The sequence below is a fragment of the Notechis scutatus genome, chromosome 5 (genome assembly GCF_049901735.1).
Source record: "Notechis scutatus isolate UNSWTSFEM ecotype Mainland chromosome 5, rNotScu1.2, whole genome shotgun sequence".
Lineage (NCBI taxonomy): Eukaryota > Metazoa > Chordata > Lepidosauria > Squamata > Elapidae > Notechis > Notechis scutatus.
This window is the reverse complement of record NC_142013.1, coordinates 84,750,477-84,771,224: the sequence shown is the minus strand read 5'-3', so window position 1 is coordinate 84,771,224 and position 20,748 is coordinate 84,750,477.

Below are 20,748 nucleotides of genomic sequence, written 5' to 3'. Positions count from 1 at the left end.
ATGAAACCTTTACATCTGAGCAAATATCTGGTTATTGTACTAATGACTAGTATATTTACCAGTAATCTTCATAGAAAGTATATAGTGAGACAAACTCAGACTAGGTTTAAAAAAGTGCTGCTTGAAACATGTAAGATATTATAGAAACATCTAAGAATTATCCATGGACAGCCTGAAAATGCACATAATGCCAGTGAGTGATGTTGGTTCATTTAGGTGTAGTATATATCCCAGATCCTCTGTTTGAGTCTGATTTACCTGACTAAATGATATTATCAATAATAGATGTCACAATATAGCAGATCAGAATCAACTGACTTTTCAGAAATAAAGAAAATCTAGTCAGTAGGGTGACATGAACAAAAAAATCACTCCAAAAGATTTGTTTCATCCAAAATCTGAGACAGCAAAACACCTGGTGGGCCCCAAGAAAACTGCAGCCAAGTGTAAGTGAATGACAGAACAACAGAGTTGAGAGGGATCTTTGAGGTCTTCTAGACCAATCACCTTGCTGTACCATTTCAGACAAATGGTTGTCCAATCTCTTCTTAAAAATTTCCACTGTTGGAGCATCCTCAAGTTCTGGAGGCAAGTCGTTCCACTGTTCTAACAGTCAGTAAATTTCTCCTTGGTTCTAGGTTGCTTCTCTCCTTGATTAACTTCCATCCATTGCTTTTTGTTCTTTCTTCTTGCCCTGCCTAAGTTACCAAATGAGTGCATTGAAGCTGAGCAAGAGACATGAAGTAACGCTTTCAGAAGCCCTAGGCTGAACACCTTATATGGTAGAACCATCCTTATATATACAAAGTGGCAGCCCATGTAACAAAAAGCCCAGAAACTTTTCTTTATTTAATTTAATTGTTGCAGAAATGAAATTATTGCCTTGATGAGTAGAACATTTTAGGATTAGCATTAGAAACTTGTTGAACTGTAATAGAAATCTCACTCAACTGATCATTCTAGTGGAAAGAGGGTTTACAGCACAAAATGTGTATCTGCTGCTGTCTATATCCGTATTAAACAAGATAGGGCTTATAGTGGGAGAAGAGAACAGTATAGGTCTACTGCATTCATTTGTTGTCAGAGACAGATTTCTGCCTTTGTACATTATTCCATGAAGGGGTACTATGGCTCAATGGTTAAAGACGCTGAGCTTGTCAACTGGAAAGCTGACAGTCCAAGTTTGAGACTCAAGCTCCATGTGACAGGGTGAGATCCTGTTATTTGCCCCAGCTCCTGCCAACCTAGCAGTTCAAAAGCATGCCAATACAAGTAGATAAATAGGTACCACTTTGGCGGGAAGGTAAAAGCATTCCACGCACCTTGGTGTATAGGCGTGCTGGTCACATGACCACAGAAGGGTCTTTGAACAATGCTGGCTCCCTTGGTTAAGAAAAAGAGATGAGCACTGCCCCCTAGAGTCAAACATTATCTTTACCATAAATAATTCCATGCCTTTGTACATTAAAATTGTTATTACAGAAAAAACAATTTCCATACTAAGTGTGGAGAGTGGATAAATTATGTGTTTTTAACAGACAAAGGAAATACATGGCATTTTGTTTTTTTAAAAAAAGATCTTTAAAATGTGGTCAAATGTCAGTGAAAGAAGGCACTGAAGTAAAAACATCTAATCTGAAGAAAATTGTAAAAGATTGACAGAGACAAAATATTTGGATACTTCAGACATTGTTAAAGCGAAATACAGTTCAGAATCTGGGGTCCAATCCATAAAATCTTAAGAACTTTTTAAAAATCCTAAATAGGGTCCCTTATTTCATATAATAGAATATATCTATTTACCAAATTATAAAATCACTGTCCAAAAGCCCATCTTGCTTTTCCAGATAGCAGGGCAGTAATGGGAAAAAATGCACCATTTGATCAGATTATTTCTTTCCAGCCTAGCCTGGCCTTTTTTCTGACTGAGGATAAGGCTCTGCAAAATGGAAATAGCCAGGGCCCAGAAGTGGGCAGTCTGCCATTTAACAGTTTTTATTCCTATGTTAAAAATAAATTGTAAAAAACTGCGCAAATAAATCAAACTTTTTTTTCACCACAGGGCTATAGGGGAAACAAAGCCGTCTGAAGTACTGATAACCTTTGATAGTCAATTTTAAGACTATAAATAGATTTCTGCAACTCATTCATAAGAACACCCCGCTGCAAATATATCAAGGCAACTGCAGAGAAATCAACATTTCTCTCAAGATAACTACTTTTACCTGACTGTGACAGATTCTTATAGTGGCATAATGAAGAATGTGTTTGTTTGTAAGAGGGGAGGCAGCAAAGAAACAAGATGCCAATTTGATTTTCAAAAATAGACAGGTAGTACTAGATTTACGACTGATTGCTTACTTCTAATCAACCTACCTGATGATCTGGATTATGCCTTTGGGCATTTATGGCCATTTGCAGCACCCTATAGTCATGTCACTGAGTTTTATAACAGTTTTCCCGAAAACTGGCATTTAGTTCTGGGTTTTGTCAAAACTGTGCTGATAGTGAATTACTGGTTCACTGAATATCCACAGTGATTTGTTTAACAACTGCCACAATAACATAAAATTAGGTTGATCATGCAACCAACCCATTTTACAATTGTCACAAGTTACGACTATGAACAGTCATAACTCGAGGACTACCTATATTACAAATATTACTGAATGGTGGTTTTAACTTTATTCCCTCACCTAAATACTGAACACAAAACAGGTCTGTTGTTCTGCCTGCAGTAAGACATGTACTTCTTAAAAATCAGCCAGCATTTGTTGTCAGCAGAAATAGAAACAGTAAGAGTTTTATGTGTTATCACAACAAAGTTCACAACCTTTCCCTGTCATGTTTTTATAATCAGTGTTTGGTTTCAGGGACAAGAATCCTGTCCTCCCACATAGCCTTGGGCAGAAGAAAATGTTACTAAAGAAATCTAGATCACTCTTTCTACCTCTGGGTTCAAACATGCAGGGTTTTTTTCCCCCAAAACTAAGAACCCCAAAGTCTACACGTGTGTGTGTGTGTGTGCGCATACATGTATATACACACACACAAAGTAAACGCTAATGTTCTTATTAACATTGCCTGAGCAATTTAATATACAGCTGGGTAAAAGCACTGTATTTATCTCCAGATAATTCATTTTTAAATTGGAGAATCACCCAACAGAATCTGTCTTGAACTAGCTAAGTAGTCCAAGGATGGGTTCTGTGTCATGGACTCTAAGGCCAGATTAAGGCCAATTGATGTCCTAAGCACAGCTCCTCAATCCTTAAGCAACTGAGTTTAATAAATGCTGAAAACTAAAGGTGAGTGTGGTAAGGGCAAGATCATTAGGGAGGAATACTTTGTGGTTTCCCCCACTCCCCAGTGTTCTAGCCAACTACTTATTTTGCTTGAGGGCTAATCCAGGACTGCTTTCAGTGAGGCAGAAACAATGTTGGCTAACATGGGAGTGGTTATTCTACCCATCTCCCTCTCTGCAAATATTCAGCCTCTATATATGAAGAGCAATGGGAAAGGGCAATGGGTGAAGAAAATCAAGGGTGGGATTCAAATTTTTTAACAACTGGTTCTGTGGGCGTGGCTAAGTTGGTCAGCGTGGCTTGGTTGTCATGTTATTGGCTGGGCGTGGTTAACTCAACATCACTCACATCGAGGCACGCATCTCCTCGCATGGCCTCTCATGACTGTGGGGATGCTGCAACAGTCGTAAGTGTGAAAAGTGGTCATAAGTCACTTTTTTCAGTGCCATTGTAACTTTGAATGGTCACTCCACACAAGCAAAGTACCAGCAAAGGAGGGAAAAATAACTCCAGAGAAGTTCCTGAGACAGGAAGTCTAGTCCTGCCAAGAATGTAATAAGGGTTAACGGAGAGGCAGTTTCTGTAAGCAACACCAGAATGTTTCCTTCCTGCCTTCCTTACAGGATTAGGCCAATAATTTCTTCTAACAACTGGTTCTCTGAACTGCTTAGAATGTTAACAACTGGTTCCAGCGAATAGGTGCGAACTAGTAGAATCCCACCCCTGAGTAAACTCCCATCTGGTAGGACCAACTGGTGCTGGATTTAATAATGAGTGCCCAGGACTAGAGGGTACTCACCTTATTTATTTGAGGATCCACTGAACTCAGGAAAACTTACTGTTGAACAAGAATGCATAAATTTAAGGTTGCTGATACTAGGACAATCCCATGTAGAATTTCCAACATCTTCGTTTTATTTTCATTGTTTCTTCTACCATTTTCTGTTGTTTCCTTCTGTTCTTTGTCCTTCCCACTACAGCTTCTTTTTCTCTTGTCCTCTTGTCCTCTCTTCCTCCTTCTCCACATTTCTCCTGAAAGCAAAGAAAAGGACATATTTGATGGTATGTGTGAAAAGGGTGGTTTTTTTAGACCTGATGTGGACCTGATCATATATAAGTCTTTGGCTAAATTGTTCTCAATTTTTTAAAGTTAGGTACAGATGTACATAAATGAATGAAGGTAGTGAGTGAAGGATGACTGAGATGTATTTTAAAAATATACATAAACACATATACAGCAACTTATATGAAACCCTTATCTTCTTTTCAACCCATTTACCTGTGCACAAGATTTAGACAAGGTCTATCAGATAATAAAGAATCTTGAGCTTCATATTCCTTTATAGTAAAGTTATAAACAATAACAAAAATAGATCCCAAAAGAAGGCAATTACACCAAGACCAAAAATTCCAATTCATTGTATACTTTACTCCTGCATATATACTTGGCAGGTGGAGTATAATGTTTAAATCTGGTGCTTAGAGTTAACTTTTTGTTTGAAACTCATGTTATTTTTTAAAGTAATACTATCACTGTGAGATTTGTTTTACTTATTTAAAACAGACTCTACTGCCTCTTAATCTTCTGTTAAGAAGCCAACCTACAAAATATAATGAAAATAAATCACTTATAAATACAACTGGAACTAATAGGAGAAGAAGAGGAATAGGAATAGGAAGAAGAAGGAGAAGGAGAAGAAGGAAAAGAAGAAGATTATTCTGAAAATATCTAAGCATACTAATAGTTCTTGATCCAGTGCATTAAAATAAGTCAGTTGTACCTCAATGGGAAGGATATTCTTACCAGGATACTGCTACAGAGATAACTCTCTTCCTTATTTCATATATAGTGCCAAGTGTCTCAGAAGAACTAGAATTAGTTCTAGTTCATCCTCTGCCATAGAAACTCATTTCCTGAGTGATGTTGGGCCTGTTGTTTTCTGTCAATTCAACATATCCACAAAGATACTGCTTGGAGGGGGGAAATGGAGGAAGAAATGTAGTGTGTGCTACCTTGGTGTCCTGTAGAAAAAAAATAGGGTATACATCAAACAAATTAATAACAATTCCCTTGTCCCTGAAATAGATTGAGAAACACAGTTAACCAATAAACATATCTGTGAGAAGGGAGACTATATCCATTTTAGAAATAAACAAACAAACAAACATGAAATACTGAATGTGATTTCAAATGACAGCAAATGGTCACCATGTTGGTAGTTCTATTCCATGTTAGCTAAACCTTCAGAATCATCAGCAAAAACACAGCCCATATATATTATACCATATTCAAATATATTTATGACTAGGTGTGGCTATTGATTGGATACACCATTGCTTGGTGTGAATATATATTTGCAATTGTATTTTTTTTATTCATTGATCAAAATGTCTTGATTTATTCCAACAGTGAAGCTTCATTGTGGACCATAATGCAAATTCTGCACTACTTAAGGTGCAATCGATATATTTGCAATGAGATTCAGTTTGATCTAGACTAGAGGTTAAGGCAGCAAGCTAGAAACTAGGAGACTGTGAGTTCTAGTCCTGCTTTAAGCATGAAGCCAAATGGGTGTTTTGGTCAGTCACTCTCTCTTAGCCAATCCATCTCACAGGGTGGTTGTTGTGGAGAAAATAGAAGGGAAGAGTGAGTGTTAGGTACATTTGTCACCTTGAATTAGTTATACAAATAATAAAGGTGAGGATAAATAGATAGATAGATAGATAGATAGATAGATAGATAGATAGATAGATAGATAGATAGATAAGTAGTAGATGTGACTAAATTTCTTCCGGCTAGATCTAAAAATAGCATAGGGTCATATGAATAGGTCTTTTTGCTGGCCTTGAACCTGTTTTTTTATGTTAGTTTACCTCCACCTATACACCTAATGAAATGATTGAGTTTAAATTACTCCCTAGAATAACTATCATCTTCACCTCCAAGTACAAAATGATCAGTCCACAGTGAACCCACAGCAACAAAAGACAATTCTTTTTTTAAAACCGAACCTACGATACTTTAATAAAAATTAAAACAATTCAGAGAAAAATCACAGCAAAATATTGAATTATCTAGATATGATAAAAGGACAATACATTTTACATTCTGTACAGATTGATCAATATAGTACATACCAATCTCACAAATCAAAGACACATAGCACTTAATACTTTGCCTAACTGTTTACATTCCAGACTGAGTGGCTTAAGTTGTCAAAAGCTCTTTAGTGCTAGGAGATTATATATATGGAAATCTGCTAAATTCAAAACCTTTAGAATTTGGATCTAACCTTAATGGAGCTGAGGTTTATATAAAGCTTACCTAGAAACCCTTAATTCTACAAACCTTTAGCTGGAAATCTCAGAAGAGAAGGTTTTGCAATGATATTTCCATCCAAAATGTTACAGAGGTGCTGTGGATAAGATCATATAGTCTTGTGAGCACTAATCCAAACTGAACCAATCATCTCTAACCTTTTTAGGGTTCTTGTTACTATAACATTTACAAACAGCAGACTAAAAAAAGATAATTTCCTGTCAAACAGACAACAAATGGTCAAAATTGGGAGCGTCCTATCAAATTCTGTACCTGTCAACAGTGGTGTCCCCCAAGGCAGTGTTTTAGGACCAACTTGCTTCATACTCTACATAAATGACCTCTGTGATCATATTAAGAGCAATTGCATTCTCTTCGCTGATGATGTAAAACTATTCAACACCACAGACAATACTACTACCCTCCAAAAAGACCTTGACTATGTATCAGAATGGTCAATCAAATGGCATCTTCAAATCTCAACAAATAAATGTTCTGTCTTACATATTGGCAAAAAAAAATTCAGAAAATAAAATACAAGCTGAGTAGTCAAGACCTTGTTGAGGATCCAAACTCTGTCAAGGACCTTGGAGTACTCATCTCTAATGATCCAAGTGCTAGAGCCCACTGTAACTACATAGCCAAAAAGGCATTAAAAGTTGTTAATCTAATCCTACGTAGCTTCTTCTCTGGTAATATCACACTACTAACTAGACCATACAAAACATTTGCTAGAATATACTTGAATACAGCTTATCAGTCTGGAACCCATATCATGTATCTGATATTAACACAATTGAGAAAGTCCAGAAATATTTCACAAGAAGAGTTCTCTGCTCCTCTACTCATTGCAGAATACCTTATGCCACCAGACTTGAAACTCTAGACTTAGAAAACCTAGAACTACTCTGCCTTCGGTCAGATCTAAATATAGTACCGTGTTTCTCACAAAATAAGGCCAGGCCTCTTTTGGGGGGTGACCCCCGTAAAAATGGCTAGGGCGTCTTTTTGGGGGTGACTTAATTCCCCCCCTTGCATCCTCGGGTGGGCGGGCGGCGACGGCTTGGATGTTGGCCTCAGTGTTGGTGGGGCACTTCATATTGGGAGACCTTCTGCCACCGTTGCTTTCCCTTCTCCCATGCTGCCGTGGCATTTACAGCAATGCCGTGGTGTTTGGCGCAGCCACACATGGCCAGCCAGGGCTCCTCCCTGCAACCGGAGCCCGGCGGAGACACTCGGCTTCAGGTGCTCCTGCCACCACCTTCCCTTCGCCTTCAAAGGCAAAGCCAATTCTTTTAAAAACGACGGCCTACTACCGGTACGACAAAGCCTCCCCTGCCCGAGAGGGCAGCCCAACCCCACGTGGGGAGGCGAATCTCCTGGGGCCGCAGCGCAGGATCGGCCCACCCCGGGAGAAGCGCCCGGCCGCCATCCCTGCCTGGCACCGGGCAGAGCGCGAAGAGTTTCGCCTGGGGTGTCCAGTGCAGCTGACAGGCGGGCTGTCCTGCCTGGAGGCGGAGCTCTTGCCAAGGCAGTGAGCGCCTCCCTGCCAGGCCCTCCACTCATCCCGCCAGGGCCACACCAGAGCCATGCAGACTGGGCAGAGCCGGGAAAGCGAGCTGCAGGTGCATGCCCACCTGCCAACCCGAGCTTGGCTTCCTTCCCAAGTCCCTCCAGCCCGAACCCAAAGGGGCCACTGGGAGGGGCTGCCCAAGGCAGTGATAGTGCCCACCCATCCGTGGACAGGGAGGCAAGGCGATGGCAGCACTGCTTCCCTGGCCGGTGGGTACAGCGGAGAGAGCCCGAAGCTGCCTGTCCTTTCCACCCCTCGCCCAGCCCGTCCCTGGGCAAATGCGCGCTGGCAGCACCAAATGCTGCAACGGCACGGGCATCGGGCAGAGGCACTGACACGGCAGGGCTCAGCTCGGAGGAGGATGCGGCGCAGGCTGTCGCCTTGCCTCTCTGTCCATGGATGGGTGGGCGCTATCACTGCCTCGGGTGGCCTCTCCTGGTGGCCCCTTCGGGTTTGGCCTGGAGGGACTTGGGAAGGAAGCCAAGCTTGGGGTGGCCCGGCTCTTTCGCTTGGCAGGTGGGTGCGCACCGCAGCTCGCTTTCCCAGCTCTGCCCAGCCCGCACGGCTCTGGCGCAGCCCTGGCGGGATGAGCAGAGAGCCCGGCAGGGAGGCGCTCGCTGCCTTGGCGAGAGCTCCGCCACCGGGCAGGAGGGCCTGCCTGTCTGCTGTGCTGGGCTCCCCAGGTGAACCTCTTTGCGCTCTGCCCGGCGCCAGGCAGGGATGGCGGCTGGGCGCTTCTCCCGGGGTGGGCCGATCCTGCGCTCTGGCCCCGGGAGATTCGCCTCCCCACGTGGGGTTGGGCTGCCCTCTCGGGCAGGGGAGGCTTTGTTGTACCGGTAGTAGGGTGTTGTTTTTAAAAGAATTGGCTTTGCCTTCGAATGTGAAGGGAAGGCAGCGACAGGAGCACCTGAAGCCGAGTGTCTCCGAGTGTTACAGGGAGGAGCCCTGGCTGGCCGCACGTGGCTGCGCCAAACACCACAGTGTTGCTGTAAATGCCACGGCAGCATGGGGAGAAGGGAAAGCAACGGTGGTGGAAGGTCTCCTGATACGAAGTGCCCCACCAACGCCAAAGTCAACGCAGGCAGCACCATATCCAGGTATGCAACAAAAGTACTTCCTAACGGCAAGCCCCCACCACCACCATTCCCCCCCATTTTGCATGTTTAATATAGGCCTTAATTTGGGGGGAGGGGCTTAATTTGATTTTATGCCGATAAAACATGCCGGGACTTTCTATTGGGGGAGGCCGTATTGTTGGAGAAACATGATATATAAAATCATACATTGTAATGTCCTACCTGTCAATGAATACTTCAGCTTCAACCATAACAACACAAGAGCAAATAGATACAAACTCACGGTTAACCGCACCAAACTTGATTGCAGAAAATACGACTTCAGCAACAGAGTGGTCAATGTTTGGAATACTCTACCCGACTCTGTGGTTTCTTCCCTAAACCCCAAAAACTTTAACCTGAGACTGTCTACTATTGACCTCACCCCTTTCCTAAGAGGTCTGTAGGGAGCGTGCATAAACTCACCAATCGTGCCTACCATCCCTGTCCTATTGTTTCTTTTTATTTTTCTTATACGTATCCATCTCATGTATTCAAAACTATGTTTATACTTATACCTGTAATCTTGTAAGCTATTGACAAATCAAATAAATAAATAATATTTTTTAAAAATCTGACTGTCAAAGAAAAAAAGGGGGAAAAGACATGCCTTGTATATAGACGGAGTACACAAATCAGAAGGGCGAAAGTGTGTAAAATGAATAGTAAAATGAATACTAAGAGGACTGAGCAGATATTTGCCATTGCTATCATCAGTCAATCTGTTGTAGATTGATAGATAGAAAACTAGTGGCCAATGCATATGGTCAGCCCTTCGAGGTAGATGAAACTAGGAAACCAAAGTCATACAAACGAATACTACTTTTAATATAGAGCTATTGTAACAGAATCATGCATGTTGAATATTTATTTATTTAATTAATTTATATTGCCGCCTATTCGCCCATGGCAACTTGAGACAGCTTACACAATGTAAAACCATATTTAAAACAAAAAATAAAAATAAAAAACAATAAAAACTAACAAAAAGAATCAAATAAATTAATAAAGTACAATAGAACAAAATCTAGAAAAAATAAAAATAAAAAATCATCCCCCAACTCCCACCCCCCGCCCCGACGACAGCAGATCACACTAGCCATTTGATGGGCTCCATCCCGTTCTGAGTTCCCTAGGCCCGCTGACAAAACCAGGTCTTTGGTGCCTTCCGAAAGAGTGCTAGAGTGGGGGCCATTCTCCTCCCCTTTCCCCCTTCATCTTCATGAGAACTAGGGAAATTTTTGTTGATTTTTTTTTCTCAGGTTACAGTTCTAGCCCAGATTCATATTTCTTTATCTGACTATTGTCTTGGTAGTGGTTGATTTATTCTCCAAATCATCTTTGGGCAGGATGAGACTTCCAAGGACCCTTCCATCCCTATGGTTCTATTTCTATTTCTTTCTCCTATTCCTCAGAATTATTCTTCTTTCTATTATGAACAACGAAAAAAGAAACAAATTGATAAAGCTATTAAAAACTAAACCAAGTATCTCAGCAACTTGATAATTATTATGTTGGTAATTTCAGCACATGCACACTGCAGTAAATTTCTTCAAGCTCTTTCTTAAAAGGTCTCTTAAAGGACAGATTGCAGTCATAATGTTTGTTGGCATTTTATGGGCTTTCAAATGGATTGAAATAGTCAAAGACCTCAAATCACTCATGGCCCCACCCTAATTTTGCTTACTTTCCACAATTGGGAAAGGTCCAGACCAACGTACAAGCAATGAGGAAAATATCTCGGATGTTCCCACACCTGTGAGATATGAGTGTGATATAGATGATTAAAGATAATGGAGGGAATATCTCCTCTAGGTTAGAATTAGATCAACAATTTGGTTAGTTATAAAAAAGGAAACCCATCATTGCTGTGCTGGGACTAAGTTTTATAGTATTTTGGGCAAACTCCATTACTGCAACAGCCTATATAATTAGTTTGTTTGTTTTTTACAGATCTCCTGCCTTTTAGAAAGAAGCTCAAAGCAGTGTGAGTAGCATTCCCATGCTTCTTCACAACTATTTCATACTATAGGCTGAGTTGAGAAAGGTTGAATGACTTGGTTACCCTCTGAGCTTTCTCTGGAGCTGAGGTAGACTATAACCGGAGTTTCCCTGGCACCATTCTGACACTGTCATGCTGTCTCTTCTGTATTATTACTGATAACAAAATCATGAAATTACAAGTTTTAAAAAAAAAACCAATCATGTCAGTCCATGAAGATTCAGAAGATCACAAATTTGCTCTAACTGGGAGCAAAGTTGTAACCCAGGTGAAATGAAGGAGACAAAGAGAATTCCTTGAAGCCTGGTTTTCCACCAATAAGTCAACGAACACATTGACATCGATCCAATCTATCAATCACTGAGAACGAAAGAATTCCATCAACCATGATCCCAAAGGTAGCATTTAAAATGAACAAACAGGCACCCCCTATGCAACAACAAAAATCATAACCCATCAGCTCACAAGAAATTGGACCATGTCTCAGTAACAACAGCCAGCCACTCAAATTATCAAACAAGCCGAAACCAAACCATGACTCAGAAGCACCCAGATAAAATAACTCTAATCTGCATCACACAGACGGTACTTAATTATAGCCCAGCAACAACAACCAGCCAATCAAACAATCAGAAATCAGACCAGGATTCAGAAATATCTGAACAAACAACAATTCAGACTAATTTGCCTCTCATAAAAAGGTATTTAAAGACTTGTGTTCTGACAGACGAGCACAATTCAAAATGCAGCGACGATGCCTCCTCCAACGGTGGCAAAACGTTTGCAACCAAATTGCCAAGCTCACAGCTTAAACCAACAGCCTAACTACTACCAACCCAAGCTACTAATATTCAAACACCTTTCAGAGCAGTTATTGATAGGTAATCCTGGTAAAATGAGTTCTATGGGTTATGAAAACTGAACAGTAACAATAAACATGACGGAGCCTTCGCAACATGGATGGCTATATATCCAGGCCACCATTATTGTTGTGCTCCAAAAGAAAACTGAATATACAAATCAGTTTTAGCGAATGAGGCTTAAGAAATTAGTAGCCGATCACACTTCAGAGTTGTTTCCTCAGAGAGAGTCAACAGTATCCTGTATGTGCTACATACTTAGCAAGAAACTCACTTAGATGAACACTCAAGTAAGTCCTCCAACAGACATATATACATCCAAAAGCATCTCTCCACACCCATCCCCTCTCAAAATTGCTGCATTTCTGTTTGTGATCTTTTCACCTTACCACTGCAGGGCAAATACAAACCCCAAGAGAAGACAGAAAAATACCAGCTGCCTCTGTTTGCCTGTAATTAAGAAGATTGAAACTATGGTGTTTCTCTCTTTCCCTATTTTTAAAAAAAGGGGAGAAATAGATTAGATTTTTATTGCCATTGTAAAGGAAAACATGATTTAGATATTTTTCATCCAAGTGAACATAAAACTAAAGTAGAATGATTTTATATTGGGCCTCTTGAGTGTTTTGGACACTCAAGTTTGGACTTCCCCCCCACATCAATCTTGTGGCAAAACCCCAGAGGTCTTCATAGAAAATTTTCATCTGAGTATTAATCTGAGTAGGAAAGAAAGACCTGGGATGAAGATTCATACCATACGTTCATTTTATTTAAAATTGATCACATTAATAAGAATATAATCAGTGATATTAATATATCTTGTACCTCTCCTATAACAGAAAAGCCCAGAATTATATCAAAGGATGCTGTTTGGTCCAGGAGAATTAATACAATTAGCGCTGAAATCTTTAATTTGTCCAGTAGGATTATCAAAACTGATTTTGCTCCAGATCATATCTTGAATCTAAGATCTGTTATATGGATTTTTTTAAAAATGGAGTACAGTTACTTTAAAGTTTGCTCTTACCTCCCAAAAACATGTGCATACATCTTTGTGATACAAGGAACAACTGAAATAGCGTAATAGCCCTCTTTGGCTGATTATTCATTTCAAGAGAGCTCATGCAAAATATTTCCCACAATTGGCAATCATGTTTTCTAGTTATAGTTGGGCTTTTTTTTTTTTTACTGAAATACAAAAATGTTCTCATCTCTCATCCATTCTTCTTATAGTCAAAGCAAAAGAAGTAGGAGCTGATTGATTTGCTTCATGATTTAATGAGTGCTTTCATTTTGTTACAAATACATACTGTGCCAGATAAGACTTTGAAGCCTCATAGTCACCCAGCATATAACTCTTCATAATTTATAACAATCTCATTGATTTTTTATTGTGGTGAAGATATAAATTGTTTCAGAGCGTATTTCTCCCCCTCCCCTTTCACCTCTTGGTTTGATGTGACAGCCATACAGCACCAAGAAGAGGTTTGTAATTCCACAGACTTGGGCTTGGATCAAGCAAGCTCTCTTCTGTTTAAGAAGAGTGTCCCAAAAGCTATAATACATTTCGGCTCTTTGTTTTCTGACCAATTAGCAAAGAGAATTGGCAGGCATTGACACAAAGAAGAGAGGTATATACCACGTCTTTCAAACTGATTTGAACATTGGAGAGATCCCCAAAACAGATAAGTTTAACAAGAACAATATGTTTGAAAGTGTCTTCTGGCATCTCCCCTTTGATATATAATCACGATCAACCACAAGATACCTGCTACAAAAAATATAGCAGTAAAATCACTGAAAAGAAAGGAAAAGCAAACAAGAAATATCTATTTCACTTGGATTCAGCTGAGTGATTGTAAATGTTAGGGGTTAAAACACACAGAAAACAGTGATGACAACAAATCTCTTTATCCTTGTTTGTATCTCTTTGCTTTGTCTGTTTTTTTAAATATTTCAATGGTTCTGCCTTTCTTCTTTGTTTGCTCACAGGCCCTTTGCACTAGGTTTCTATGCCTTCACCTCACACAACTGTCTAACTTTCCCCTTTCTGATTTTTTTAAGATTAAAAGATACATTAGGCATTTTGTTTTTCCGTTTTTTATAATGAAATGATTCCTTGCTCCAGAATCTGAAATAAGCCAAACTTGATGATCTTGAACAGATTCAGGTTATTTGTAAAAAAAAAAAAAATCCTTTGATCCAGTACTACTACTACTACTACTACTACTACTACTACTACTACTTCTTCTTCTTCTTCTTCTTCTTCTTCTTCTTCTTCTTCTTCTTCTTCTTCTTCTTCTTCTCTTCTTCTTCTTCTTCTTCTTCTTCTTCTTCTTCTTCTTCTTCCTTCTTCTTCTTCTTCTTCTTCTTCTTCTTCTTCTTCTTCTTCCTTCTTCTCCTCCTCCTCCTCCTCCTCCTCCTCCTCCTCCTCCTCCTCCTCCTTTGCATTTTCCTTGCTTTCATTAGTGGTATTGCATATATGTGTGCATGTTTGTGTGTGTGTTTGTGTGTGTGTGTGTACATCTATACAATACTGTTGAATCACACTGGATTTAGTCTCACACAACCTGCATTCTTGAATATAAGAAAAATTATATTGCCAAACTGAATGAACTGTAATTTTCCAAGTCCTCCTGTTTTATCTCATGAAACATTAGAAGTACATTTAACATTGTCAAACTCCATTTGACAATGGAGTTACAGAAAGCTCTTCCACTTTCAAATCGCTGACCTCAGTTGAATAGAAGTCAACTCCATCATGTGCTCTGCTGCACATATGGAGCCAAACTACCACATTCATCAACCTAGCTTGCTGCAGCAAAGAGGAATAGTGATGGCAAATCTTTTTCACTCAACACATCAAAAATTGAGAAAATCTCTCCCTCTGACTTCCATCTTAGACCACCCTGAACAACAGTACTTAGTGGCAGCACTGAGGGTGGGCTTGAAGTGGAGGTATAGGCCTTCACTTCAGCCCTAAGGCCACCACTTCCACTCAGCAAAGCCACAAGCTGCTCACCTTTAAGTGGTATTCTCTTTCTGTTGACAGTCCCTGTGTCTATCCGAGGCATATCCTATTTCTGCACAGCCTCAGCAGTTATCGAAAATCATGCAAGAATGAGGCATGCCTTCAAGAATAGTTGTTGGCTGTCGCTGAATGTTGGCATGCCATTCAAAATGTTGTACATTTGCTATTATTGCTGTATAATATAGCCGGAACAGCACTGACACAAGAAATTAAATTCTGGACATTAGATGCTACTAGGTATTGGCAAGTGATGTGGCATTGAAAAGCAGGACTTTGAGACTGGAGAGGACAACATCATTGCTATATAGACTGAAGTTTAAAAGATGGAAAAACCAGCTACCAGGCTACTGCCAACTGAAATCGCCATATCTTCTGGATTGGATCAATAATAATAAACACTAAGAGCAATGTTACTTTTATTTGTTTTTTCCACTTTTTATCAAGCGTTCCCTCCCCACTGTTGTCAAGTTTATTTACATAGATTTTTGAGCAGGTGTAGATACTTTTAATACATGTACTGCAACCTTGTCCTTCCCGTTGTTTCTGCTGGTTTTGAACAATATTTTTCTTTCAGTTGCTTTATTCCTATCATGACAGTCATCCCAACAGGTCTCTGTTACACTTAGTTAATTATACTTTTTTTCTTATATCAAGAGATTGAATTTGTATTATGAGAATAGCACACAGTCAATTGTTCTTTCTGATTTTCACTCTGTGGTTTAATAACTACATTACAGCAACTTTCCCACTTCCTTCTACGCCACATAAGCTTTTATTTAAGGAAATAAAATCCTTCAGGGTTTACTATTTCTCCTGAGGTGCAACTCATCTTGTGCCAGCATTTCATCATCCAGATATCAGAATATGATGCCAGAAATCACATTTCTGCCCTAAATACTATTTAGAGAATCTGTTATGCACTTGTGGTTTTCTTTTCAGACATCTTCATCAGATTGGAGGGTTGTGAAATCATCATCTGAGTCCTTGGAGTTAAACTTTTTTCCCAGTTGCCAATAATATGGTTGCGTTTCTTCTGCAGTGTTATTTGTCCCCAGATGGTTTAGAAGGAAGAGATAGTTTTCAATGGGCTTCCTAAGTCTTGGAAGTAGTTTGATCATCAATGACATCTGCAGGATCTCACTACATTCATCAAAATGTTTAATGGCACATTGCAGTGTTATAATATAAATATTACACCTTTATGGCATGTGTGTCATAGCCCCATTGGAACCTGGGTCCAAAGAGGAGGAGGAGGAGGAGGAGGAGGAGGAGGAGGAGGAGGAGGAGGAGGAGGAGGAGGAGGAGGAGGAGGAGGAGGAGGAGGAGGAGGAGGAGGAGGAGGAGGAGGAGATGGATCCGGGGTTGACAGAGGGGGAGGGTACAGTCCCTATGGCCCATGAGCAACAACCTGGGAATGAGGACAAGGCAGTCCCAGGTCCCTCAGGCTTCAGAAGAGTAGGCAAGGAGGAAGAGAGGATGCAGGCTGACTGGGGAAGGGGGGAGGAGATGGAAAGGGCAGGCAATGGAGCAGAGGAGGGGCAGAGCTCCAGAGACAACCCTCACCTGATTCCCGAGTGCAAAGAATGGAGAGGAGGCAGAGTCAGTGCAGGGGACCTGATTACTTGGGAGGAGGGTACCCCACCCCTTCTCCTAAGGATCACCTGGAGAATACCTTTGAAGGAGATGCCATGGGGAGGGTTTTTTGTTGGAACAAATGTTGTACTTTGTGACAACATGGTCCACGGCTCCGAGAAGAACTTTGGTCCAGAATCCTTGCTGGTGTGGACTGAGGTTTGATCCTTTGCTTTGACATTCATCATGAACTTTGCCAAGTTTGAGAATCTGTCTTGCCCCAGTAGAGCGGTGCTGCTCCTGTGGACTTTCACTGCCCAGAATTTGCATGAAGTGTGTGCGGGTGTTTGTGTGTGTTTAAGCCTTGCTCTTGGACTGTAAGAGTAATCTGGGGGCAGAGATCTTGGAGAATGGACTGTGAATTGCTGGTTTGTGGGGATGGTGGGGAATGGTGGTTGAATAAAAGTTGCCAAGCTTCTGCCTAGTATGTGTGGCTTGTCTGCCAACCGTGGGTCATAACATATGTGTGTGACATAATGACACACATAAAAATGACACACATAAAAAGGGGCAATCTAGCATTACAATGTTGAAATATCAGTTTGACACCCCTCCCTCCTTATTTCTACAAAAAAGCATATTTTGTAAAATGAGTTGTTTCCACGTATTCTGGCAAGAAGCAGCAAGGAGTGAAGAAGAAATCTGTTCACCATGCAGTCTGCCCTGCATTTTTTTCATCTATTAGAACCTGTCATATGCTGTAGATATCTAAAATCCCACCAATTATTTGTGAAAGAACTTGCTTTCACTGAAGGGGAAACCAAAAAAAAAGCATACTTTTTCCAGAAAGGATATGGGGCAAGCATTCAACTGCTACTTGCATTTGTTATAGTAATTTTTAAGGATATAAACATTGCATCAGTACTGTTTATAATACTATTGATTGTTACACCTGAAAAAAATGTAAGTGAGAGTTAAATGGAATTGAAGCAGTGCTTGCCATTGAATGACTAAATCTCCCACCCAGTGGCAAATTCCCAAGTGCAACTCAAATCTTATTTCCAAATGTTGAACAAAAGCTAGCATTATAGACTGTTTACTTTAACATCTAATCCCAAACCTTTCAGTCATTCTAATAATGAACTCCAGGCAGTGTCTCCTTAGCCATAGCACATTCAACTGGAACAGATTATTCTCTCCATCCTTCTCTACTGTGCTCTGGTTTTCTTTGACTGTGCTGTGCCTCATCTACGCTATACAACTGTATACCATTAGTATACAGAACCTGTACCCCTGTTTGGGAAGTCGTGCAGTCAGGGACATTGCCTTTTTATAATAGACATCTATTTTCTCCATGTATAGATTTTCTAAATCCCATACAAGGGTTGTTGTTTTTTTTGGTAAGGCACCCAGTTTGCCAGTAGCCACTGTGACCACCATAGATAGTTTAAATTTTCATTTTCAGTTTTCAGATCTTGATATTGTGATCTTCTCAAATTCTTTATCTTCCATTCTGCTCTCTACTGCCGTATCAAGACATTCTTCTTTTCAACCAAAGTTAACTCCGGTATGCTACGAGCCAAGACTTTATCAGTCTTTATTTGAATATTCTACAATATTTTAACCTGCTCCTTCTCAGCTAACTTTTTCAACTCTGTGTTCCCAGTTTTTCATTAGTGGCACATTTTACAGATGTTCCAGGGAAACATGTTAGCAACTGTAATATATCATTGCTATAATCAGATTGTACCATCTTCTTGCACAAGCTGAACATATGATCTACTTTTTCTTCTGCTTCTTTGAACAATATGCAAATCATTTTGCTTTTTTTCAATTATAGCTTTGGTTGCATTAGTTTGAATAGCTTTATCTGGAGAATTCAAAATCAAGCCTTCAGTTTCTTTTTTTTAATGTTCCAGTTATAAACCATTGCCAGGTTTTATCTTTATCCACTTTCCCCTCAGTCTTTTGTAGACATTAATCATGTAACGCTTTTCCTTTTCTTTGCTAACATCCTGTACTTGTTTTTATTATTATATTTCCTGCACATTCAGTAATTTACAATTTTTAACTTGCATCAATGCTTGTTTTTGGCTGCTTTTACATAATCAGTCAATACATGCTTTTAGTCTTTTATGGTATACTGGACTTGAAATATAATTCTGCTTCCATTTCTGCAGGGGGAGCATAATCTATCAATATTTTATCTTCCACTAAGACCTGACTGGCATGGGTGACCTTTCTGATAGATTACATTATTGTCAATATAACTCTCCACCACATCAAAACATCTCAAGACCCACAACAAGGGGTATCCATTAAGGGATTTTGATGGTTATTTTATTACTTTGGCATAATATTATTTTGTAGTACTTCAAAATCTGAACAAAATGAGAAACAAGTATCCCCTCTTCTTCCCAAGAAGCAGAAAATACTACTAAACTTTAAGGTTCTTACATAATATATATGAATAAAGATGTATTACAAATGTCATGTAATAACAAAATAAATCAAAAGAACACAATCTTCCATTGAATCTAGTTGTTTTAACCATTGGCTAAATCATATCATCATGTTTATCATAGGTATAATTAGAAAAGTCTATCTAAAATCAGCTATCAGAAAATGTTATCTTGTTTCATGGATGTAGTGCCTGTCAGACAGTGGATGATTTATCACTTTATAAGTACAACTCAAATTTTTGTATGAAAGCCAAAGCTTTTCCCTTTCTTGATACATGCATTGCTCTAGTTTCATCCATTTTTTACACTTCCGACTACAGATTTGTAGCTATTGCTATAGTCTGTCTCTTCCATTATTAAAGAACTAAGGCAATTTAGATGTTAGAATAATTACAAAACTGTAATTTCTGTAGTTTAATTAGGTTTGGGGACTATTTTTTTTAGTGAAAGGTGTTAAAATAATTTAAGTCACTATTGAAAAGAAAACATTTTAAATCCAGACTTGGATTGAATTATTATACCAGACACTGAAAGGTAATTTAGCAACATTGAAACAGGTTGTAATCCTAAATCATTCAGCTAGGCAAAAACTAGTTGGACTCTATGAAAAAAGTCTCAACTGACTATAGTACATGTAGGTTCAATCCATTGTTTCCTATACAATAGCTTGATTTTGTTCAGAAAGCATCTCATAGCAAGAGGGAAGAAAAAGAAACAAAATCAGGGACCAGATTATGATTAAGGCAGGATATAAATATAATAATGAAATACATTTCCAGGATATGAAAAAAAAGTTTAATGAAGCATGTTCCATCTTTCAGAGATTGTTGCAGCAGTAGAAGTCATTGTTTTTAAGTCCATTAGATATATAATTAAAATTTAATTGTGTATTATACCTGCAGAAAATTGTTATCATGCCAAATGTTTAGGACTCATGACATATAATTCTCTGAAGCTGTTTTTTCTTTGGAATAAATCATCTTGGAATCAATTTTTAACAAGGTATGGTTATTGCAAAAGATCTTCTGTTCACCGATTAAACAACCAGAAATTCTGAGAACTATTTTCAGCTGTTGCTATTGCTTGTTTTTTCTCTTCAGTCATGTCAGCTCACTTCAGGCAGCAAAGACAGATGAAACAGGCCCTTGATATGTAGCTGCACAGATGACACTGCTGAGAGAAGTAACCTGTGGTTAGTTTGAAGGCTCCTAGGAATTACAGAAAAGATTCTAGAAAAATAGAATAACAGAGTTGGAAGAGACCTAGTCCAACCCCCTGCTCAAGCAGGAGCAAATATTAGCCTCTACCTGGGATCGAACTCACAGCCTCCTGATTGTGAGGTGAGAGCTCCATCTCTAGGCCAGATGCCACTTTGGTGTGCACTAGATAGAAATCTGCACAACTTTCTTGAATTATTTTTCTAGTTTTGCCAAGCTCTGCCCGGTTTCCAAATTCTGTGCAATTTATTCTAAACATAAACCTGTATGCTCATTTTTAAATACAGGTATT